Source organism: Eubalaena glacialis, chromosome 15, assembly GCF_028564815.1.
Source record: "Eubalaena glacialis isolate mEubGla1 chromosome 15, mEubGla1.1.hap2.+ XY, whole genome shotgun sequence".
Taxonomy (NCBI): Eukaryota; Metazoa; Chordata; class Mammalia; order Artiodactyla; family Balaenidae; genus Eubalaena; species Eubalaena glacialis.
Genome location: NC_083730.1, coordinates 41,290,675 through 41,312,315, shown reverse-complemented (window position 1 = coordinate 41,312,315; position 21,641 = coordinate 41,290,675). Strand labels below are relative to the sequence as shown.

The 21,641-nt window shown below is 56.5% G+C and overlaps 1 protein-coding gene across 50 annotated transcripts in view; it reads right to left on the bottom strand.

Moving 5' to 3' along the window:
- The window catches only part of CELF4 (CUGBP Elav-like family member 4), a 292,879-nt gene that overhangs the window by 50,512 nt on the left and 220,726 nt on the right, over positions 1-21,641 (bottom strand). The window lies entirely within an intron of this gene.

Here is a 21,641-nt window from a genome sequence, read left to right as displayed (position 1 = left end):
ACAGATTCCTTTATCAGATCGCGCGTTCCTCCTGCCGGCAGCTGCCTCAGAGCACTTGACAAGAGGTGGGGGGCAGGGGGCAGGGGGCATTTTTCCCAGAGACGGGCATCCTTTTAGGCAGCTGACCCCTCCTGGTTCTGTCTGGGACACACCATCCTTCTTAGGTCTCCTTTTTTTTTTTTAAAGATAAAATGTACCAGTAGTGAAATGTATACATCTTAAGTGTATAATTTAATATGTTTTGACATATACAAACACTGATGTACCCCACACTCCTATCAAGATATAAAACATTTCTATCTCCCCAGAACGTTCCCTCATGACCGTTTCCGGGCAGCATCCCGACCTCCTCAAAGACACCCAGTATTCTGATTTTTTTCACCACAGTTGGGTTTTGCCTGTTCTAGAACTTCATTCATAACGCACTGATGCGTGTCTGGCTCCTTTCCCTCAGTCTGGGAGATTCATCAATGTTGTCTGGCCCATCCAGGCATCCCCTGCCCTCTCCAGGCGCTCCGTGGAGTCTGCTGGGTATTGGGCAGGGGTGCTGCCACCAATGGTGAACGGCTCTTGCAGGAGCTGGGAATGGAGCCTGGCTGACAACGGGCTCGCCTTAGCTCCACAGATGGCCGAAGGATTAGAGATTTCCAGTGCGGTTAGGGTGAGAGGCCCAGGGGGGTGGGCTCTGAACCCAGGGCCACAAGACCTTAGGGGGACTATGGCTGAGAACTGGGGTCCTGCAGCATTGAGAGTGTGTATAAAATAGCCCAAGGATGCACACATGCTCCCTCTTCCAGGGAGAAGGACTGTCGTTTTTCTCACCATGACACCCACCACCCAGGTTCGAGCCATGCCCGTCTCTCCTTTGTCACTGCAGGGACCTGTCCCCTGCTTCCACCTCGTCCTCTATAGTCTGTCTCCACGCAGCAGCCGGAGCAAGCAGAGCACGTTTCTCCTCTGCTCGAAGCTGCCCAGTGCTCCCTGTTTCACTCTGAATAACATCCAAAGCCTTTTAAACGGTCTGCTAGATCCTACAGGGTATCTCTCCCCGTGCTCTCTACCCATTCCTTCTACGTCCTCACTCGTCCCACTCCGGCCACGCCAGGCCCTGTCCTGACCTTGAGCACTGGCTGACATGCAGGAGCCGTGGGTTTGATTGGGGTTCTTGTTACTGTCTGCCCCCTCCCCTAACTGTGAGTCCCGGGAGGGCAGCCCAGCACTTAGCACACAATTGAATGGATGAATGAAAATCTTCTCTCAGTTTCCCAAAGGAGTCTGTGACCCAGAAAGGTTAAGAACTGCTAGGCAGGACCAGAGCAGCCAGGTCAGTGCCGGGCCAAGGAGAGAGGGGTCCCCCATGGGGCAAAGAGGCTGGTGGGAGGGCCCAACCAGGCGGACAGAGGAGGCACAGTGAAGAGAAAAACGGGGGGCTCCTTATCAGCAAGCGAGGCCAAGAGTACCTGAAGGCAACACATCTGGGTCTCTTAAATGCACTTGTTGCACAGACTTCCTTGATTTATGCTGTTTTACCGCGCCATCCCTTAGAATTGAGATGGCTGAAGGGGGTGGGGAGGGAATGGTCAGGGGCCCAGGCATCTCCAGGCTGGGAAGCTCCTGAGAGCAAGGGTCCTGGGGTCTGGTGTGGGGACCAGGGACCAGGCAGAAGACCTGGGACAGAAAGGGAGTCTCGGGGACCACTTGGAAGCTTCCCTCGTGGAGTGTCTGGTGCATGGAGACAGGAGGAGCAAGTGAGAGGGTGGAGGGAAGAGAATCCAGGACGGAGGCCCTGGGAGGCAGGAGAGGCGTGGCAGCCTGGCTGAGGACTGGGACACCGGTGGACTTGGCTGGCTCCCGCGGTTAGCGCTGCAGCCTCCAGCTCCCTCACTCCCTCCCAAGTGTCACTTAATGTTTGCAGTTATTTACAGATATGTTCCCATGGCAACCAAGGCTTCAAAGTTACTCTCACAATTCTGTTTTCTCAAATATGTTTCTCTGGTTGATTGCACAGAATTTTCTGGAAGCTGGCCAGGCCAGTGAGTTGCATTTCCAGCCCTGGGCTTCTGTGCCTTTGACCCTCCCCCTCAAGATTCCTGTGTGGTTTGCCTCTACTTCTTACTTCTAAATAGACCCACTTGGGGCACATCTTCTCCCAGCTGCTGTCAGGCTGTCTTGGGACCTGAGCTTGGAGCCTGCTCCCTTCCACCACCTGGGGAGACCTGAGCCTGGGGGCACCCTCTGAGCTCCTTTAGCTTCCTTGAAGGAGGGCCTTCCCCCTTCACTTCTGACCCCTGGCACCTGGCCCAGGGCCTGGTAAATGTAACCCCTGCATTGTAGACTGTCACTAACTGCGCCCCAGGTGGAGTCCCACACCCCAGCACTTTCACAGCACCGCCTGCGTGGTTCTTGTCCTGTGCATCCACACGTCCATTCCCGGGCCCCTGCTCTGGGCCAGGCACAGGGCAAGGTGCCGAGATACAGAGAGGAACAAATAGAGTCCCTGCCTGCACAGAGCTCACCTTTGAGTGGGGAGAGGAGGACGATGGATGAGAAGAGATCAGGATGGTGGTCTGTGCCATGAATAAAATAAAACAAGATGGCAGCTGGGGCAGCTGGGGCTACGTCAGTTGGCAAGTCAGGCAGGCCTGGGTGAGAGGGATGGGTAAGCTGAGACGTGATGAAAAGCGATTATGGGGGAGAGGGAAGAGGTGCTGCAAAGGCCAGAGCAGGGATGTTTGAGGAGGCAGTAGGCCAGGGAGCTGGAGCCAGGGAGTGAGGGAGGCTGGGGGCGGAGTCATGGAGGCTGCAGGACTGCAGGACCAGGGGAGGTAAGGACCTTGGACCCCCACCTGAGTGAGACGAACAGAAGCCTCTGGAGAGTTACACAGCAGAGACACAGGCTCTGATGGGGTCACTGTGTGGAGAATGGGCTGTGGAGGCCAAGGTGGAGGCAGGGAGATGGAAAGGAAGGGAGGCTCGAGCGGGCAGGGGATGGAGGAAAAGTGCCTCGGCTAGAGTGAGGGGCCACCCCAGGGTTGCACAGCCTGCGTGTCCTCATGTACTCTTGTCCCTGCCTGATTCCGTGTCCCTGTCCTCCACCAGACCTGACGCGGCAAGGGGGCAGAGGCAGGGCCACCATGCCCCTGCCATCGCAGCCGTTCACTGATTGCTTGTTGCACTGGCTCCTGCACCCCAGGGCTGCACCAGCACAGCACTCTCAGAGGCCAAAGCCATCCATCAGCTCCCACACAGCCCCGAAAGCAGTGCTCGCTTGGCCCAGCAGTGAAGCTTATGGGCTGAGGGCTCCAGGAAAGCCCTGAGGACAGGCGTCCTCCCTCCAGCTCATTGCACCCGTGGCTGCTTCAGGCAAGGGAGGAGGTTGGACCAAATGGTTTCTCCCAGCTCAGCCTTGCCTGACTGCGCCTCCCAGGAGAGCAGACTCTCCTGCTCCATGCTGCCCCTCCTCCCGTTCCACGAGCCCCAGGAGCCCCTCCGGGGAGGTGCTGGGAGCCTGAGCCCAGGCTGAACCATCGCTCTGTGTCGGACCCTGCTGGGATCAAGAAAGTGCTAACTCTGCTAATGGTTCATTGAGTGGCCATTTCTCTATTAAAAATGATTTAAGTCGCAAGCATTTAATTGATGTTATAAATGTGATACTGGGAAACAATGCGTTCTCTTGTTACTGTACGTCACGGAGCACGGATGTCTCTCTGACGTGCAAACCTTCCACCATCGGCCTTCTCCCTGCTCTGCTGTCCTCACTGCCACTGTGCAGACCTCCTGCCTGCTCTGGGCCTGGGCAGGCAAAGGAAAAGGCGGGCTGTCGGTGCGGGAAGGTGGGTGGGCCTTCCTCCACCTTCCTCCACCTGGGCCCGGGTTTGGGGAGGACCTGCAGGAGGGTGTGTGGGCTGGGGCTACTCTCTGACCTTCAGGAACTTATGACCTTGTTGATGAACAAACAAACACACACATACACACAACAATGTGATCAAGGTTGTACAGAGACTAGGAGAGGTCAGGGACAGCTGACGCAAGCAGGGAAGGTTTTCTGGAGGAAGGAGGCTTTGAACTGGACTTTGTGTCTGGGTAGGATTTGGAGAAAGAATGAAGAGACAAGGGGCTGAGAGCCAAGACTTTGGAGTCACGCACATCTGGATTCCAATCCAGTCGTTACCATTTAATTTTTGTGTGGCTCTGGGCAAGTAATTTAGTCCTTTTGAATCACAAATGCCTCATTTGTAAGATGGACCTGTGATCTTGTTATTAAAGTAGAGACATCACCTCCTCTACTCTGGACACCATACTTCTCTTAGGATGGCCATACTGCAAGGTGAATCGCAATAGAACTCTTCATGCTGGCTATTCCTAAGTAACTCCACGCCCACCCTGTACCTCCATTGGAGGGGATGAACAATGGGCCAGATTGAGGGGGCTCTTGAAGGTCAGTCAAAGGGAATAGGAAATAGGGAAACACTGTGGGTTCTTGAGTTTGGGAATAGAGTAGCAGGTTAGTTTGAGGAATGCCGATCTGGTGGAGGTACATAGGGTATCATCGTGGGAGGAGTTGGAGGCCGAGATGCCTGGCCAGGATGGTGGCTGGCGTCCCACCCCCAACGCTGCTTTTCGCTCCATCCCTCTGGCATCTTACTCTCTGTAGCAGCCTCGTCATTACGGACTGGTCTCATGCCCGCCTGCCCCCCATCCACCTTTCTCAAGACCCTCTCGGGCAGAGCAAGGATTCCAAGAACTGGACTTGGGCTCACAGTCAGGTCATAGATGCCATCCCATTTCACCCACCCCACAAGCCCCCTCTTCTGACCTCCGAGAGTCCTTCTCACCTCTCTTCTCTCCCTCATCCACTGAGCTCCTTTGTGGGAGGTCAAGGAGCTGCCACCCACCACCAAAGCTCAATCTAGGAGGGGCAGCAGATGAAATGACTTCTCAGCTTCGCAGCTCTAGTTTCCCCCACAAAGGCAGAGGTCATTCAAAATTAAGGATGATCTAAAAACTCAGGTGATCCAAAGAGTTGGATAGTATGCACATCATTTTGTTTGGACTTTGGAACATGTGTCGACTTTCATGCGAGCATGTTGGATGCTAAGCGAATATGGACATTTTAGAAAAAGTCCTAAGAATACACTGTCTGATGCCCATTGGCCACGCCTTCCTGGTAAAGATCTGTGGAGTTACCCACATAACGCTCCCACCACTTCAGAGCCCCCTCCCTCACTGCTGCTTCTACCCTCTCCTGCCGCTGGAAGTGGATGGGGAGAGTGGAGCTCTGTCAGTATCTGCAGGACTTGAGCCCCGAAAGTACCCCCTCCATGTAGGGGGCCAGAGGCCTCACAATGCCTCTATACCCTGTCACCATGCCAGGCAGCCCTCCATTAGCACTCATACCAGCAGCCAGGGACAAGCTCATGGACTATGGGAGCCCCCTTCTGATGTGGGGACAGGCTGAACAGCAGGCAGACTGCCCTGTGATCACCTAGGAGGGAGGATGCAAGTCGGGCACCACATCGGAAGGTGCTGAGACCACATCGGAAGGCGCTGAGACCACACTGGGTAGCACAGGACTCCCAGCCCAGGTTTCCTGGAGGTGGTGCAGGGGAGGAAGGGCCAGGACTAGCGAGGACAGAAGCAAGGGGACATTCTGGGGCCGGGGCACAGCAGAGTTTCCTGGGGGCTGCGGGGGTGGAGGACAGTGTGTAGAAGCAGTATGGGGGAGTGCGGTGGGTCCAGCCGGTGAGACCCTTCTCCCAGGCCCGCCTGTGTAAGCCTTCGGGAGAGCAGGGGCAGGGGCTTGCAAACGGCCCTCCTCTCCCAGCTTTGCTTCCTCTCCATTCTCCTTCCCCGTGGTGCTGTCATGGAGTGGTCAGAAGCAGCCAGGAGCACAGGCTGTGTGAGGACAGGGCTACCAGCCAGGTCAGGGCAAAGGGGGCATGAAATGGAGCTGTGCGGGTGCAGAGCGGGGAAGGGGCGCCATCCTGCAGGAATTGGGGGCCCCTGGAGGGTGCTGAGAAGGCAGGGAACTGAACATCACAAGTGGATGGCCTCTGGAAGGAGAACAGATGAGGAAGAAAGCTGGTGGAGGAGGGCACTTCCCCGGCTCTTATTCACATGCCCCAGGGGGGTGAGAATAAGAGGTGAGAATAAACAGAATAAACAGGTGAGAGCCTGTTAGGCTGGAGGCTGGGGGCAGAGGGTGGGCGAGTACAGGCGGGGCAGAGCGCTCTGGTCTGGGTCTGGCCTGTCCTCTCCTCTTGCCCATGCTGAGCCCCTGCCAGGCAGTGCCGAGCCCGCTCAGTCTTCTCTGTAGAAGAGGTTAACATTCGAAATCCTTGCGGAGGACTCCTTCCTTCACCCACCACCCCTCACTTACCCCCCAAAAGGGAAGATAGTCGTTGAAATTGAAAAATGGTGCTCAGTGAAGGGTTTAAAGACATTTTGAATTTAAAATATATTTTAAAGGTCATTTTCAGCAGTAATTATGTTATAATGGTGGGGCTCTTAGCAGAAGGCAGAGTCCCAAAGGAATATGAGACCAAATGGGAAGCAGCAAGAGCCGTTCCCCTGGAGCCCTTGGAACTGGGCGCGGGCGGGGGTGGGGGGATAGAAGGGGGTGCAATACCTTCCCTTTTAGAGCTGGCTGGGTCACCACCGGCTCCCCAGGAACAGGGAACTACACAGTTAAATTTGGCCCTGGCACGGAAGGGTCCTCCAAGACCTCCCTGGAGTGCGGCGTCTGGGCTCCTGGGGCTCACAGAACCCTCATGGTGACAGAGACTGGTGGATCTGGCCCTCCTTTTGTCCTGCCTGTCCCATCCCACCCTCCCCAACCAGGAACAGCCTCTCTTTCTACTTCCAAGCACTCACTCAGGGGGCCTCCTGGTGGCAGGCTCCCAAACCTATCCCAGGGCCAACTCCCTGCAGCCTCATGGTGAGGTGTATCCATGGCTTCCTGAGCTGGGGGGATGGGCCTGCAGGGATCCCACATCTCTGCACTTCTAGACCGTGACTGTGGTCTACATTTTTGGGAACTGATTGAGGACATGACTACACTGGCTACTTATTTAAGCCTCAACGCTTTCTATCCTATATCCCCAGCAAACAAACCCACCCTCCCCTTGGCCCACATTTTTCCCTCTCAGCGATTGCACCCATTCTTTGCAGGAAGCCTCACCCACACAGCTGCACAAGCTTGTTGAAGCAACACACACGTTTGAGTGCCTATTGTTAATTCTAGAAGGGTTGGCCAGGCCCCAGAGGGTTCCTGAAGAAGACTGGCCGGTAGGCTGTGGAGAGAAGAGACAGGGACAGAGACAAGGCAGTGGAGAAGGGGTGTGTCTGGGCTTGTAGGAAGAGCAGAAAGGGCCATGGGCGGTAACCTGGGAGGGCTTCCTGTAGGAGGTGTGTGGGGCATGAGCACATGGACAAGCCAACAAAATAATGAAGAGCCAAGGACAGTGAATAAAGATAAAAGTTGTGGCCTCGGCCCCTAGCAAGCTGCAGACACTGCCAGCCCAACTGGGGAGAGGCAGTTTCGCTCACCAGATTTCTGCAGGTCCCCAAAGGCAGCAGAGCCCTGGCTATGGGGTGAGGGGCGCAGAACGAGCCTCGGCCATCGTCTCTGCCCATCGCCCTGCCTTCAGCCTCTCCGTCCCCGTGGGCTTCCCTTGGGGGAGGAGCAACCAGCCAGGTGGTGGTCCCCTCTTCCGAGGCTTGAGACAGTGGCACGGAGGTGGGGGCTGGTGGTCCCGGGTTCCCGGGGAGGAGCCAGCGGGGCGCGGGGAGGGGGGTGATGGGGTCGTGGCTCTGGGACCGGAGATCTGGAGGCGGCGGACGGTGGAGGGAGGCAGGAGGAGGCGAAATATAAAAATATCCGGGAGAAGTGCAGCGCTGGGCTACAGTGTTATTAAACTAAAGCATCTTATAAAACTCAAGCCATTAATAACAGGCTGCCGCCAAGTCGGGGTAATTTATTCAAACTGCGGGTCCCGGATAGAGGAGCAGATGTTTCAGAGCTGCTGGTGTCACGGAATGAGTTCCAAGGGAGGAGGGGGCGGCGCCGCGTTCCTGGGGAGGGGGCGCGGGGAGGGGCCCTTCTCACCGATTAGCGACAGTCCCCGCCTTCCTAGGGGGTGGGGACCTCACCCCAGGCTGCCGGAAGCGGGGAGGAGGGATCCCGCGGAGGAAAGCTAATTTAGCTCAACAAGTGCCAGGATAGAAAACCAGGGGTTGAGGACAGGCAGGCAGGTCTCCCTGCCTATAATGTTGCTGCTCCTATCCTATCCAGCTGAAATGCCACCTCCTACTCAAAGTTGTTTTAGGTTTTTCCACACCCACCGCGTTGTGCTGGGAATCAGAGGGACCTGGGTTCCTCTCCAGATGCTGGCACCACCCACCAGCTGGTGACCCCAGCTAGTAAACCTGTGGGCCTCAGTTGCCTCATCTATACAATGGAGCAATGTTATTACCTGATATTACGTAAGTCACAGAACTGGAAGAGGGGGAAACAGTCACCCACAAGAAGGACCTGGCCCAAGGCAGAGGGGAGGGGATAAGGTCTGTTGGTTTTTTGTACCATACCCAATGGCCCTCACTTGCGGTTACCTTCGTGTATTAGAGGTCTTTTCCGGTTTCCTAATGGGCTCATTGTTTTTACCCCAGACCCCGCTAGACTATGAACTGCCTGTGGCCAAGAATCATGTAGGCTGGGCTCATCTGGATGGGTGTGGCGTGCACACAATGAAGGCTCAATCGGTCAGTGCTTACAGAGTCTAGGTGAAGGGGGGCTACTGCTGGGGTAGGACATCTGCGCCTTTCTTCTCTGATGGGGGAAGAGGCAGCAAAGCTCGTACAGTCCTCCCCTTGGGCTCCCATTCCTTCAGCACCGTCCTCTGGGTCTTGGTCAGACGTGGGTCCTAGTGGCGGGGGGTGGGTGGGTGGGCGTCAGGGCCTCAGGCTCAGAGTCTGGCCACAGTTTCCAGGACACAGACCAGGAAAGTCAGCGGGCCCCTGGGATACGGAACTTCTGTAGATGAAAGCCCTCCTGCCCGATTTTGCCTTTCTGTGGCAAAGCACACATCTCCCCTATGAAGCTGTTTCTGACTCTCGTTGGCTCCCCTCTGGGAGTGTTAAACGCTGGGGGTGGGAGGGTGAGGTGGGGAGTCTGATCCCCACCAGGCAGGGAATACAGAAGGGGCCCAACAAATTCTGGGTGCCCTGAAAACTCACTATTTAAAATGGATGAAAAATGATTTTCTCCGTTTTGCAGATCTGGATGCCTGTTTATTGAGCGGGCTTAGAGTGGGACTCAGCTCAATCAAGGGGTGCTCTGTCACACCTCCCCTTGGGTGTCCAGCGTTGTGCTTGGGTTCCCATTGCTGACAGGAGGCCTTCTGCCCCCTGACGGCTTGCGCAATGAGCGGCGCCTGGGTACGAGGGTGACACTCCAGAAATGTCCCAATTGGAGGCAGACACGTCTCTCCCCACAGGCCCAGCCCCGATGGTGCCACCATAACGTGATGAGAGGAGAACCAGGAAGCCCTTCTGTTCCTCACACAGCCCTGACCTGAGGTGACACCACTAGAGCGATGTCCTGGTAGGGAGAGGGTGCTTAAGCACGTTCTGCCCTTGGCAGGACAGCATCAGGGCCTTTAGCAGATGCTGATGCCAGAGCACGGGGCCACCCTTGCCATCTCTCTGGTCTGGCCTGAGGGCTGCCCTGTACATGAGGGCGAGTGGGGGATTGTCAGACGCCTGGGGGAGACTGTGGAGGCCGCCAATAGCCCCCCCGCACACACCCAGAGGAGGCGAGGGGAGGTGGGAGGACTATGGTGGCAGGGAGGGCTCCCCCCACTCCCACCCTGGCCCTCCCCCAAAATGCTCCCTGCCCACCTGGCTGGGAGGTCACCGGCCCTGTGCCTCTGCTCCCCTCGAACTGGACCTGCTCATAGCTCAAGGTTCATTTCAAATGAAGGAGAAAGCGCAGCCCCACACTCACGGGGCCATCAGCGCGCTCTGTGATGAATGGAGCCTGTGTCACTCAGTGAAAATGAATATTTTTTTGCGATAATGGCCAGATGGTAGCAACTCTCCAATCCAAATTAAAACATGCATGATAAATGCCAGGAAAACAGAGGAAGACAAAACCCCAACCTGGAGTGAATTCGCTCTATAAATCTTCCCCTTGCGCCCCCTGCCCCCCATCACTGCGGCTCTGCTAATAGCCATGAAATTATTAAGACGCACTGCAAGGAGAATGCCAATGTCAGCGGCACCCACCCCGCTGCCCACATCTGCCCCCTGCTTGTGGGCCTGGCTTTGGAGGGGCTGGGGGTGGGGAGATGCAAGAGGGGGCAGCTTTTAGGCCAGCAGAGAGCTGGGATAGTAGAGAAAGTTGCTGTTTGGCGAGATGAGTGGGAGACTGGCCTCTGGTGCAGGGCTGGACACGCCTGCCCGCACCGAGGGCACAGTCTCGGCCGAGAGACGAGAAACTAACAACCACTGCTTGACTTCACGGCTCAGACAGAGGGCAGGAAAGGGGTTCTGAGCTGGAAAGACCAGCGAGGAACAGCTGGAGAAAGCATGCCAGCAGGGTGGACCCTGACGAGGGCTCTGCCCACGTGGAGCTGGACAGCTGGGAAGGGTCAGAGAGGGCTGTCCGAGGGTGGCCATGTGCCTGAAAGTGGGCATGTACCTGGAGGTCTCAAGGCAGCAGGTAGTGGTCAGGACACAGGTGGCTTTGGGGCTTGTATTTCATGGTGACAAAAGGGCTCTTGAACTTAGGGTTTAATTCCCATGCCCCCTGCCCCTCCCCTCACAGCTGGAGGCTGGAAGAGTCTCTCCCTGGTCTCCTTGACACCCTGTCCAGTCCCCCCCTGCAGGTGGCCAGTCTTCCCATATCCAGCTTCCACCAATCACCACTTCCCCTCATCTTCCAGAAAACCTCCAACTCTTTAGCGGGGCCTTCCTTGGAACCCTCTCCTTGGGCCAGCTGGTTTCCTCATCTTACCCTGGATAGGCTCTATGTCTGCATCCTTGTCTCACCGTCTTCTCAGCCTGAATCCCCTCCAGTAGGGAGCCTCCTCCAGAAAGCCTTCCCTGACTGCTTCCACCTGCACAGCTCTCTCCTCTGCCGGCCGTGGCTCCTGCTGTCTCCACTGCTCATCTGGTGCTCTTGAGGCTGTAAACTGATCTCCTCACCAGACTGTGAGCTTCCCTAGGGTCCAAAGCTCGGCAAAGACTTCAAGACACCTTCCTGACCATGCATCTGACTTTCATGGTCAGCTCTCCAGGGGCAGGGATCATCTCTCTGCACTTTTGAGTCACTTGCCGTTGGCCGTTCATGTCCAAGCCTTAAACCTCCTAAGTCACCAGGGCCTGTTACTCTGTTGGGATGTGGCATCCGTGATGTCAGGATCATGGGTTTGTCTCTGATATGATCAAAAAGAAAATCTGTGCTGGCTGGTCCCTGCTGACCTCCAGCCTCTGCAAAGCCTTCCTCCTCGTCAGGCCCGGACAGACAACGCCCTGAGTGCCCAGGCTGGCTCTCCTCTGCCGGGCAGACGTGGGGTTTCTCCACCCACTCCTCCCAGCTGACCCTCCACACTGAGAAGGGCCACAGACAGGCTCATCCTGCTGCTGACTGGGTTTGCACCTTGGATAGTTCAGCTTCAGACCCGCCCCGATTCCTCCTATACCCACCCCCATTCCCAAAGGACATGGGGGAGGGGAGTGAGGAGCTGGAGAGCTCATCCTTAAAGCTGTGGTCCAGCCTCATCCTTTGTGCCTCTGATGGGTGGCATTGATACTGGGAGAACTTCCTCTGGGTCTCAGCACCCCGGCCAGACCTGAGAGAAGGCAGCAAGGCATGGGTCCTGCCCAGAAGGGTTGAGGTGTGAAGGCTGATTACTGGCTGTGTGATCTTGGGCAAGTCACCTCTCCTCTCTGAGGAGAATGGGGGTGCTGCTCGATCCACCTTGCGGGGCTGGTGCAGGGCTTGAGGTGCTCTTCCTGGAGGCTCTGGAGGACCTAATGGGAGAACCAAGGCCCTGCTGGCTCTATCCATCTTCCTTCCAGAGCCCTGGCTTGGCTTTAGCAGCAGCTGCTGCAGGCGTTGCCTCGTTCCCCTGTGCATCGTCCTGGGCTGGGTGGGGAAGGAGAGCAGACAGGCACATCTGATCAGGAAGACCGGGCCTGGTGAACCTGGACTGAAGGGTGAGAAGATACATGCCCCCTCCAGATTCAGACACTGGGCCTGCACAGGTGTAGGTGTCCACACCCTGGAATGCGAGCAGCAGTGAGACCCACAATGCATCACATCTGGTCTTCTGACTGCAGGGAGTGGACTCTCTCTTTAGCCAAACCAATTCTTCTACATTATTTTTTTAAAAGTCTAAGATGCCACATACTTGCCTTGCTTGTCCCTGTTTTCATGTCTTTGCCTGTGACACAGCCCAGATCCTACGTCTTGGTAAACCTGTCATTCCAATAATCACCTCCTCCAGGAAGCCTTCCTTGTCCCACCCCATTCTGGTAAATTCATACGCACAGTAGAGCTCTGGCCCTGGGCAGTATGATTTCTCTTTGCACTTTGTTGATCACACCTTGTCAGAGGTCCTCATCCCCGTCACCTCTCATTTCCCATGGACTGGACTTGAAGAATAAAATAACTGCAGCAGCTGTCATCAGGGAAGATTCCACAGCTCACCAACTGTATTCCACCTATGGCAGCTCCAAGGGGCTGTCACCATCCCCTTTGTAACAGGAGGTGGCGAGACGTCACTGTGGGAAGGGCAGGACATGTGGGTGTGATGCCAGCATTGGCCCTGCTCTTTCCCCTGCTCCGGCTCCCTTCCCCCATCTGGCTGAGTCTCCCTAAGCTACTGTTTCCAAAGCATGACTTATATCTGTCCCAAAGCCTTAGATGGCTTCCCTTTGCCTAAAGGCATCAATTTACAGCACCTTCTGGAAATCACTGTTCCCATATCTTGCCCTCCCCTGACAGTAGACCCCTGATTCTGGCTTCTTGGGATCCTCCAAGCTTTCCTTGACTCAGGTTATTTTCCCACCTGGGAAACTCTGTCTTTCCTCGCTCAAATCCTCGCCCCTCTGAAGGTCAATCAGGTGTTACCCTTTCTTTCTTTCTTTTTTTTTTTTTTAATAAATAAATTTATTTATTTATTTATTTTTGGCTGCGGTGGGTTTTCGTTGCTGGGTGAGGGCTTCCTCTAGTTGTGGCTAGCGGGAGCTACTCTTTGTTGCGGTGCGCGGGCTTCTTACTGTGGTGGTTTGTCTTGTTGTGGAGCACGGCTCTAAGCGCGCGGGCTTCAGTAGTTGGGGCACAGGGGCTCAGTTGTTGTGGCTCGCGGGCTTTAGAGCGCAGGCTCAGTAGTTGTAGCGCACGGGCTTAGTTGCTCCGCAGCATGTGGGATCTTCCCGGACCAGGGCTCAAACCCGTGTCCCCTGCGTTGGCAGGCGGATTCTTAACCCCTGCATCACCAGGGGAGTCCCAGGTGTTACCCTTTCTGATCGCTCTGGTCTGTGCTGTCTCTCCCTGCCTCCCATCCCAGCCTCCCACTGCACAGCCTCACTGCTCCCATACTGCTCTCAGGCTGTTCCAAGTGGGATGTGTCGGGGGCCAGGTGGGCACTGGATACATCTTGCCCACGTCAGGGCTGCCTCGCTGAGGACTGCCTGGTCCAGGAAGGACTGCCCGTGACATCCTCTTGCTCATCCTGCCCGTCTCCTGAGGAAGCAGGCATCTTCCTCCTGCATTGCCCACACAATGCCCGCAACAGGACTCCGTGGGAGCGGCACGGAGTGGGAGACAGAGGCCTGTGGTTCCCTCTCTCTGTCATTTCTTTTCCTGTCATCAGCCCCTTCACCCTGGGCACACATGAGGCAACTTTTAAATATCATCCAGGAGCCCATTTGCAATAATTAATATCCCATTTCCCCTGAAACAGTCCTTTGCTAAATTAGCCGGGGCCAGAGGGATTTTGGTGAGGAGCCATGAGTCTCAACTTAACTTGCCGAATGGATTAAAAGAACCTTAAAAACAAAATGCAGATCAATCAACACCCTTTCCCCCAGCTGAAAACCTAAAGTCCATTTAAGCTTGGCAGGTTTGCAGTTAATTATAATTTCACACTTATGGCAGGAGTTACCGAGGTATTTATAATGTGTGTCTGCCCCACGGGGCCCTCTCTAGGGACCCTTCCCACCAGCCACCTCCTTCCCCAACCAGAAAGACCTGTCTTCATGAAGCTGCTATTTGGGTTCAGTTGTATCAACCAGAGGATCTTTCTGGAGTTTTAAAATTTCTTTTTAAAAGGAGCTTGGGAAAGAAAGGAGACAAAGATCCTTTTAAGACAGAAGGAACAGGGGTTATGGAGAATAAAACCCCAGGGCAGGGGAAACTTGCACCATGATCTAGGGAGCCTAACTTGGAAGTGCTTAAATAACAGTAGGAGAGATTATGGTCAGATATGTGGTAGAACTTCCTGCCCATCAAAGAAGCCAAGCCTTGGGTGGGCCACTTGGCCTGGTGATGAAGTGTCTAATCCTCAGTCCTTCCAAAAAGTAGATGGCCCCTGCCCGAGGCTGGGCACCACCACTGTCTGGGAAGCGGGGAAGTGCTGTCTTAGGTCTGACATGAATTTTCCGAACATGAACACTGTACTGCTTTTTCTTAAACATCAGTCCAAAATAAATCAGGGATGCAAGTACAGGGAAGATCTGCCGGGACATTGGCTTTGGGGCTGGTGTTCAAGGGAAAACATTACAGTCTACAGCTTGAGAAATTCCAGTGGGAATAGGGCAGGGCAGGCTGACAAAACAGGGTTTCTGAGCTCTGATGGAGGCTGAGAGAGGCCCTGGAGTTGCTCTTCTTCTTGATGTTTTTTAAAAGCGGGAGGAGCTGGGTGAGAGGCCGACTCACGGGGGAAGGTGGACACAGTGGCTCCTCGGGCCCCTCCAGGCCATGGGGTGCTGTGTCCTGGCCAACAGGGCAGTTAGCTGTCCCCCAGCCAAAGGTTCACCTTGACGTCTCGCTCCAGGCCCCTGGGCGCAGACACAGCTGCGGGAAGGGAGCACAATGTTGAACCGGATGACGGAGAATCTGAGGATACGGGGGTCTGCAGGGTCTGGGAGGGGGGTGTGTAGAAAGGAAACACATCCCCATCACACACACTTCCAGGGGTCCACACACTGCCTGCTTCCAGGCGCTCTGTGGGGACACAGAAAGATCTTGGGGTGGGGAGGGTGGGGCATTTTCTGCTCTGAGCTGCAGACCCCTCTCCTTTAGGTGGCTGCTTGCGGCCTCAGTCACTGGACCCCTTCTCAGCCCAGGGTCGCACCCTCTAGTTGGGGTGGGGTTGGCTCCCCTCATTCTGAGGTCTCTCCAGCAGGGTACAAACCAGGAGCCCCAAAGTAGAGGTCAGGATGTGCTGGACCCGGGGGGGATGCTCCTGAGGCCCCAAAGGTGAGAGACTGGAGCAGAGGGTGGGGGGGGGCTCTTGCTGTGGGACTTGACTTCCAGACGGTGGCTTGGCTGTGGCAGAAATGGGGCGGTTCTTGGGGCCACAGCCTCTGTCCACCCCGCCCCGAGGGGAACCTCACCCAGGACCTTCTGCAGGGGTTCACACCTGTCCTCCAAGCCTTTCCTTACACCTTCCCCCTCCCCTCCCGCTGAACTGCACCTCGGGTCAGGGGTCATCTAGAGTAACACCGTTTTTTAAAACCTTGTTTCTTACTGTCATGGTATCATTTCAGATGAATCTTCAATGTGCTGTGGCCCCCGGCCCTTTAGCCTTATGTTTCTTGTACCCCTGCCTGCCTGGGACAGGGGCTTCCTAGCAGAACCCTGAGGGGTTTCTGTTCACCCAGAAGCTTTTGTCAAGTGAGTCATTTATTGCCTCTCAAGACTGGAAAATGGAAACTTCTGTATATTGAATTTTCCTAACGCGGGGCCATTTCATCTGCTCACGAAATTGCCTACCTAGAGCATGGGACTAAATAGCTAGAAAAGTCTGGATGTGAGAAGCCCAGCATCGGGGGGTCACCAGTGTGGCCATGGGTCTCGGGGGCCCCAGGACCGCAGGGTGAGGCCCACACCCCTCAGCCGGTCCCCAACAGACCCTTGAAGGCCTCGCGACAGCACATGGTCTGGGTCTGTTCAGAAATAAAATAATGCTTAGAGGAGAAATGAGGAACTTAATAGGATTTTAAAAGCCGCAGGAACTGATGGGGCTACAGATGGTGGAGGGGCTGGGAAGACGGAGTCAGCCCCGGGTTTATGGTGGGGAATGTGGCCTCGGGGAGGGCCTCAGAGCCACGTCCACATGCGTCGTGTCCAACCTCATTTGCTGGCCCAGCGGGACTCCGCTGCCACGTGAGCACTGGCTGTGATGAGGGCTACGGACGCCCTGAAGATGCTGTTAAACGGACAGGGAGCAGCGAGAGGCTGCAGGAGCCGCTTGGCTAAGTGACTGGCCCGCACCTGCCTCGGTGGAAACGAATGACTCATGGGCTGTGGCACCTGCCCCCAACCCTCCATGCCTTCACCCTGCCCTTCTGGCCAGAGAGAGACCGAGACAGGAGTGGGGAGACTGAACTGGTGGAGAGACGCAGACATGGGCTCCCAGGTCGGCAAAGGGAGGAGAGGCAGGCAGTGGAAGCTCGGGGGTGGGGGGCTTCAGCCCCAGGTGGTTCTGCAGGACTTGGAGGGGTACACAAAAGAAGTTCTGTCACCCTCTAGAAGCTTCCGTGTGTGTGTGTCGGGGCGGGCAGAGGTGGGGGGGGGGACAGTCCATGGCTGCAGCTCAGGGCCGCTCCCCTTGACATCGCCCGAGCCTCCTCCAGGCCCTGCCACCCGGGGCGGGGCGGGGTGGGGTGGGGGAACCACAGGACTTTATAACTCGGAGCTCAGCCCTCCTGCTGTGTCCACCCTACACCTTTCCTTCCACGATCATCCGGCCTCCGTCCAGGCTCCCCTATCAGGTTCAGTCTCAGCTGCCCCTTTGCCTCCCTAGCCTGGGCCTGACCAAGGCCCCCTCAGGAAAACACGCCTGATGGGCCAGAGAGTGGCCGCGGGAGCCCCTCGTCTGTCCCCACGGTGGGCATGACCACTTCCCTAGCTCGGGCTCACGTGTCTCACACGTTGCTGGAGGCTGGAGCGTGTCTGTGCTCATGTGGTTTCCAGTCTGGGTCCCTGGAGGGGTGGGAGTGTGGTGGCCACCCGGGAGGGCTGCTTTCACCCTTGCTCCTGTTCCCTCGGAAGGGCTCCCCGGTGCCTCCCTGCTCCCTCTGAGGGGGCGGCCCCTTGAACCCTGAGTCCCCTCTTTCCCAGGACTCCCTCCCAAGCCGTCTTGGTTTCTAACTTCTCCAACGCCTCAGCCTGACATCTTGCTGCTTTTTTCTGTCATTTCATGTAGATGAGATATAAACGGGCGGCCCTAGTCTGTGCCCCGCCCCCAGTCACTGGATCCCTGGTGGGGACGTTCCGTTTCACTTCACCAGGCGCGAGTGTGGAACTGGGTGTGTGTCTGTGGGTGCCTTTGTCAGCGCTGAGCGGACAGCGTGTTGGTGGGAAAGGTGTGTGAGTGCCTCCCTCATCCGGGGCCTGGATGAGGCCTGCATTAGCTGAAACTTCTGACCTGTAGCTGGCTACTGGGAAGAGGTGGGGGTGGTTTCTGGTGATGGGGCCAATGGAGGGTGGCTTCCTAGGGCACAGCTCACATCTGCTGCTATGTGGCTGGGGCTGGTGGGGGTGAGATGGGACCAGGCCGATGTCTGCTGTACTGGCCCAGGTCTCAGCCACTCCTTCCCTCCTCAAGGGCTCCCACTTGTTTGCTGACCCTCTTGAGCCCCTTGAGGGTGGGGTGGACCCCAGGCCCGGCCTCATCCGGTTCAGCCCAGGGAGCCCCCAAGCAGGTTTGCTGCCTGAGGCCAGGCTGCTCAGAGCCTGACTTCCTGAAAGGAACCCCGCATTCTGGCTGCAGGAGCCTTGCCTGTTGGGGGAGCTTTTCCTGTCTTCAGCCGTAGCACTCATTTGGACTGAGACCAGGGAGGATGGGGAGGGGGTCAGGGCTACAGGGCAGCACACTGCGGGCACCCACCCAGAGGCTGAGAGTGAAACGGAGAGGCTGAAGGGCCCCTGCAGCTGTGGAGACCCAGTTCAGATGGGGACCGTGAACCAGCTTTCGGGGCGGGTACGTCTGCCTGCTAGGAGGCAAAGGACACAACAGTGCACGCCCAAGAAAGCGTCCTTGCCTCTGAGATGGCCAGGGCAGGTGGGAGGGTGCCCTCCACCTGGTTCCTCTCTATCCCCAGCCTGCCTCACTCCCCTGGTGAATGAACTGGCTTGCTTATCTGGGGGTGAATTTGAGTTGATATACGACTTGCTCCAGCAAGTTCTGTGGGGTTAACAGGATCCTCCTTGCAGCGGTTTGGGTCTGAGGAGGCTCTTTCTCCTTTGGTTTTCTTTCCCCACCTAGCTGCAGCCCTGGCTGTTGGTGGTGGTATCAGGTGCTGTCTCCTCTCTTCCTGCCCAGGGATGTTACAGCTGTGATGCCCTCTCTTTGCCTGGTCCTTCACAGGGTCAGTGGCTCCTGCTTCTGATGGAGACAAGTGCAACCCCTTGGCCTTGTGTTCAGGGTCCCATTTTCACTTTGGGCTCTCACTGTCTCCTACCAAGTCTACACCTCTTGGTCCAGTTTTCACCTCCTCCAGGAAGCCCTCCCTGCTTGCTCCAGGCCACAGTGGGTTCTCTCTTCTCTGACCCCTGCAGCCCTGGTCTCTCACGTCTTATGGGTAGGTCCGGGAGCTCCTCGTCTAGCCTGGCCCTGCCTCCCTCACCTGGGACTCTGTTCCCCTCCCCTCATTTACCTTGAGAATAGCCCTAGAGGTATGACAAATGCCTGCAGCACCTTCCCACTGTCCCCTGAGTCCGAAAGACTATCCTAGGAGTCAGAGGAATGCAGAGCACCTGGGTGCTGGTTACTGACAGGCAGGGCTTTGAATTCTGGCTCTGCCACCACCTAGCTGTGTGACCTGAAACAAGTTACTTAGCCTCTCTGTGCCTTGGTTTGTACCTTTAAGTGGGGCCAATAACTTCCACCTCCCAAAGTTTTTGTATGGATTAAACGTATTTGTTTAAAGTCCCAGCCCTCAGGAATTCCCTGGCAGTCCGGAGGTTAAGACTCTGTGCTCTCACTGCTGAGGGCCTGGGTTCAATCCCTGGTTGGGGAACTAAGGTCCCACAGGCTGTGTGGTGTGACCAAATCAAATCAAATCAAATGAAATCAAATCAAATCCCAGCCCTCAGTGGGTGCTCTGTAAACAGCAGCTTTCCTGGATAGTGAGATCTCCCATCCCTGGGTGAGGGGGTGGAGGCCCAGAGAAGCAGTGTCTGGGCCAGAGCTCATTCTGGACAAAGATGGGACTAGAACCCAGGACCAGAACAAGAGCTGCCGTCCTGTACTCTTCCTGGGGAGCTCCAGCCAAGCACCTAGCCTGTGTAATCCGGGATGAGGAGAGCCAGGGTGGGGCAGACCCACCTCTCCCTCTGGGGCCACTTCCTCTTCCTGCCCCTCCTTTCTCCTCCCAGCTGTGCCCCCAAGTCTTCCCAGATCCCTGCCACCTTCCCCTCAACCCACTTTCTCCCAGGCCTCCCTCCTCCTTCTGCCCCTTTCCCTTCACCTTTCTGGGCTCTTCCTTTCCCATCGTGTTCCTCCCCCGCCCCTTCCACTCCCACCCCTGCCTTCCATACCCTTCTCCTCTTCCCATTTCTTTCATCTTTTTTAATGTTCACCTCTCCCCCATCCCCTCCCCCCACTGAAGAAGTATTTAATGGATATTAAATTATTTTAAACTTTCTTTTTTTTTTCAAATAGCTTGGTTATGATGCTGACTCAGGATCATCTCCCTGTTTAATATTGAATATGCAATTAATAGATAGATGTTTAGGTTTGGCTCTCTTTTCCCCCCTTTCTACTGCAGGAAGAATAAAAAAGCTGATTAATCTGGTTTGGGGCAAGTGTCAGCGCAGGAGATATATGGGAGAAAGGAGATGAGGTTAGCAACTTGAAGTCGGAGAGCTACTGCCTCCAAGGCCAGTGAGGGGAGAAACGGTTTGCATTAGAGCGCAGCGCGGCCTCGCTGGCAGCAGGCTTCCCGACACCCTGCTCCCGTCCTGGATTAAACTAGGCCTTCTTCATGACACCCCGACTTCTCCAGGTGGGGAATATCCCCTCCTTCAAGGCAGCTCAGGTGCCACGTCCTCCGAGGTCTCTGGCTGCCCCCACCTCCGGGACCCCTCCTCTGGGACCACAGGTGCCACTTACCGTCCGAGCTCCCTCCCCACCAAAGCCAGGGGTCTCTGCTGCCTCCTGGCCCTGCCACACGGACAGGACATTGCAGGTGAGTCACTGCCTGACAGGTGACCTGGGGGCCAGGTCCTGCCAGTGCTTTCTCCCGGAGACAGTCTCTGGGAGAGGCCCTGCCTCTGCCCTGTGTCACCGAGGGCACCTGCGTGAGGCCAGACCGCACGCCTCTCTCCGCCAGGGCAGGGGGCCTGGCCCTGGGTGTTTGAGGAGCCTCTGTGTGCAGAGAAAACCAAGTAACTGGACTGCCAGGAGAGGGGCGGGAGCAAGCAGCATGACCCAGGTGTAGTCTGCAGCACGAGCCCTTCACACCTGAACCATTTTTACTCTTCAACCAACCCGCCCCCATGATCGGGGTCCTCGGGATGGGGAGCTCTCAGAGGGCCACAGGGAGGCGCGCCTGTGCCCTGGGGCACGGGGCCCCTTTGGGCAGCTGGGCTTGTTGGGTGGGATTCGAGGCCTGGGTCAGGAGGGCCCCAGAGCCACAGAGGCCTTGTGCCAGGGTGGAGGCCCTGTTGGGGCCCAGAGGGCAGAGGCCTGTGCTGGAGGGACCACAGGTCCCAGGGGTGGGCAGGCCACCTGTGGCCACACTACAGTTTCCTCAGGACAAGAACCTTGACTCTGAATTTGCAAATAGCTTTTGCCTATTTTTCGCTCTTAATTTCCTGGAAAATTGGGGGGGTGGCAGAGGGGGAGGGAGAGAGAAGTTCCTCAGCGCCCGCCCGGTTGAGCTGAGATGCGAGTGAGTGTTCCGGCCTAGCCAGGGAGAGCCCAAGGGCAGAGGGCACTGGCTTGGGCATGGTGTGGGCACGGACACCCGGGCCAGAAGCCTGGAGGGTGGGTGCTTGGCAGAGGAGCCAGAGCCTGGCCTGGTCAAGCCTCTGTGTGCAGTGGGGTGTGGGGAGGCCCCCGCTGGTGGACGAAACAGAGCCTCCCCTTGGGGCACAGAGGCCTGAGTCTGGGGGTGAGGCTCTCTCCCCTTCCAGACATCTGCCTGTCCATCTGTATGTAGGTCCAGGATCTTGACTTCAGCAGCTCCACCCCCCAGTGGGCAGCCCCCCTCAGATTCACCCACTCTCACCTGAGCCTTCCCAGGGCAGGACTGAAACACATTTCCTCCCTCCCAGCCTGGCACCCTTTCAACTAGTCCAGTCCCATCCCAGTGGGGTTTTCCTTGGTGACACAGAGGTGGGCCTACCCTTTTGGGTGTCTTACAGGGGGCAGTGGAGTGCCCAGGACATCCTACTTGTTTAC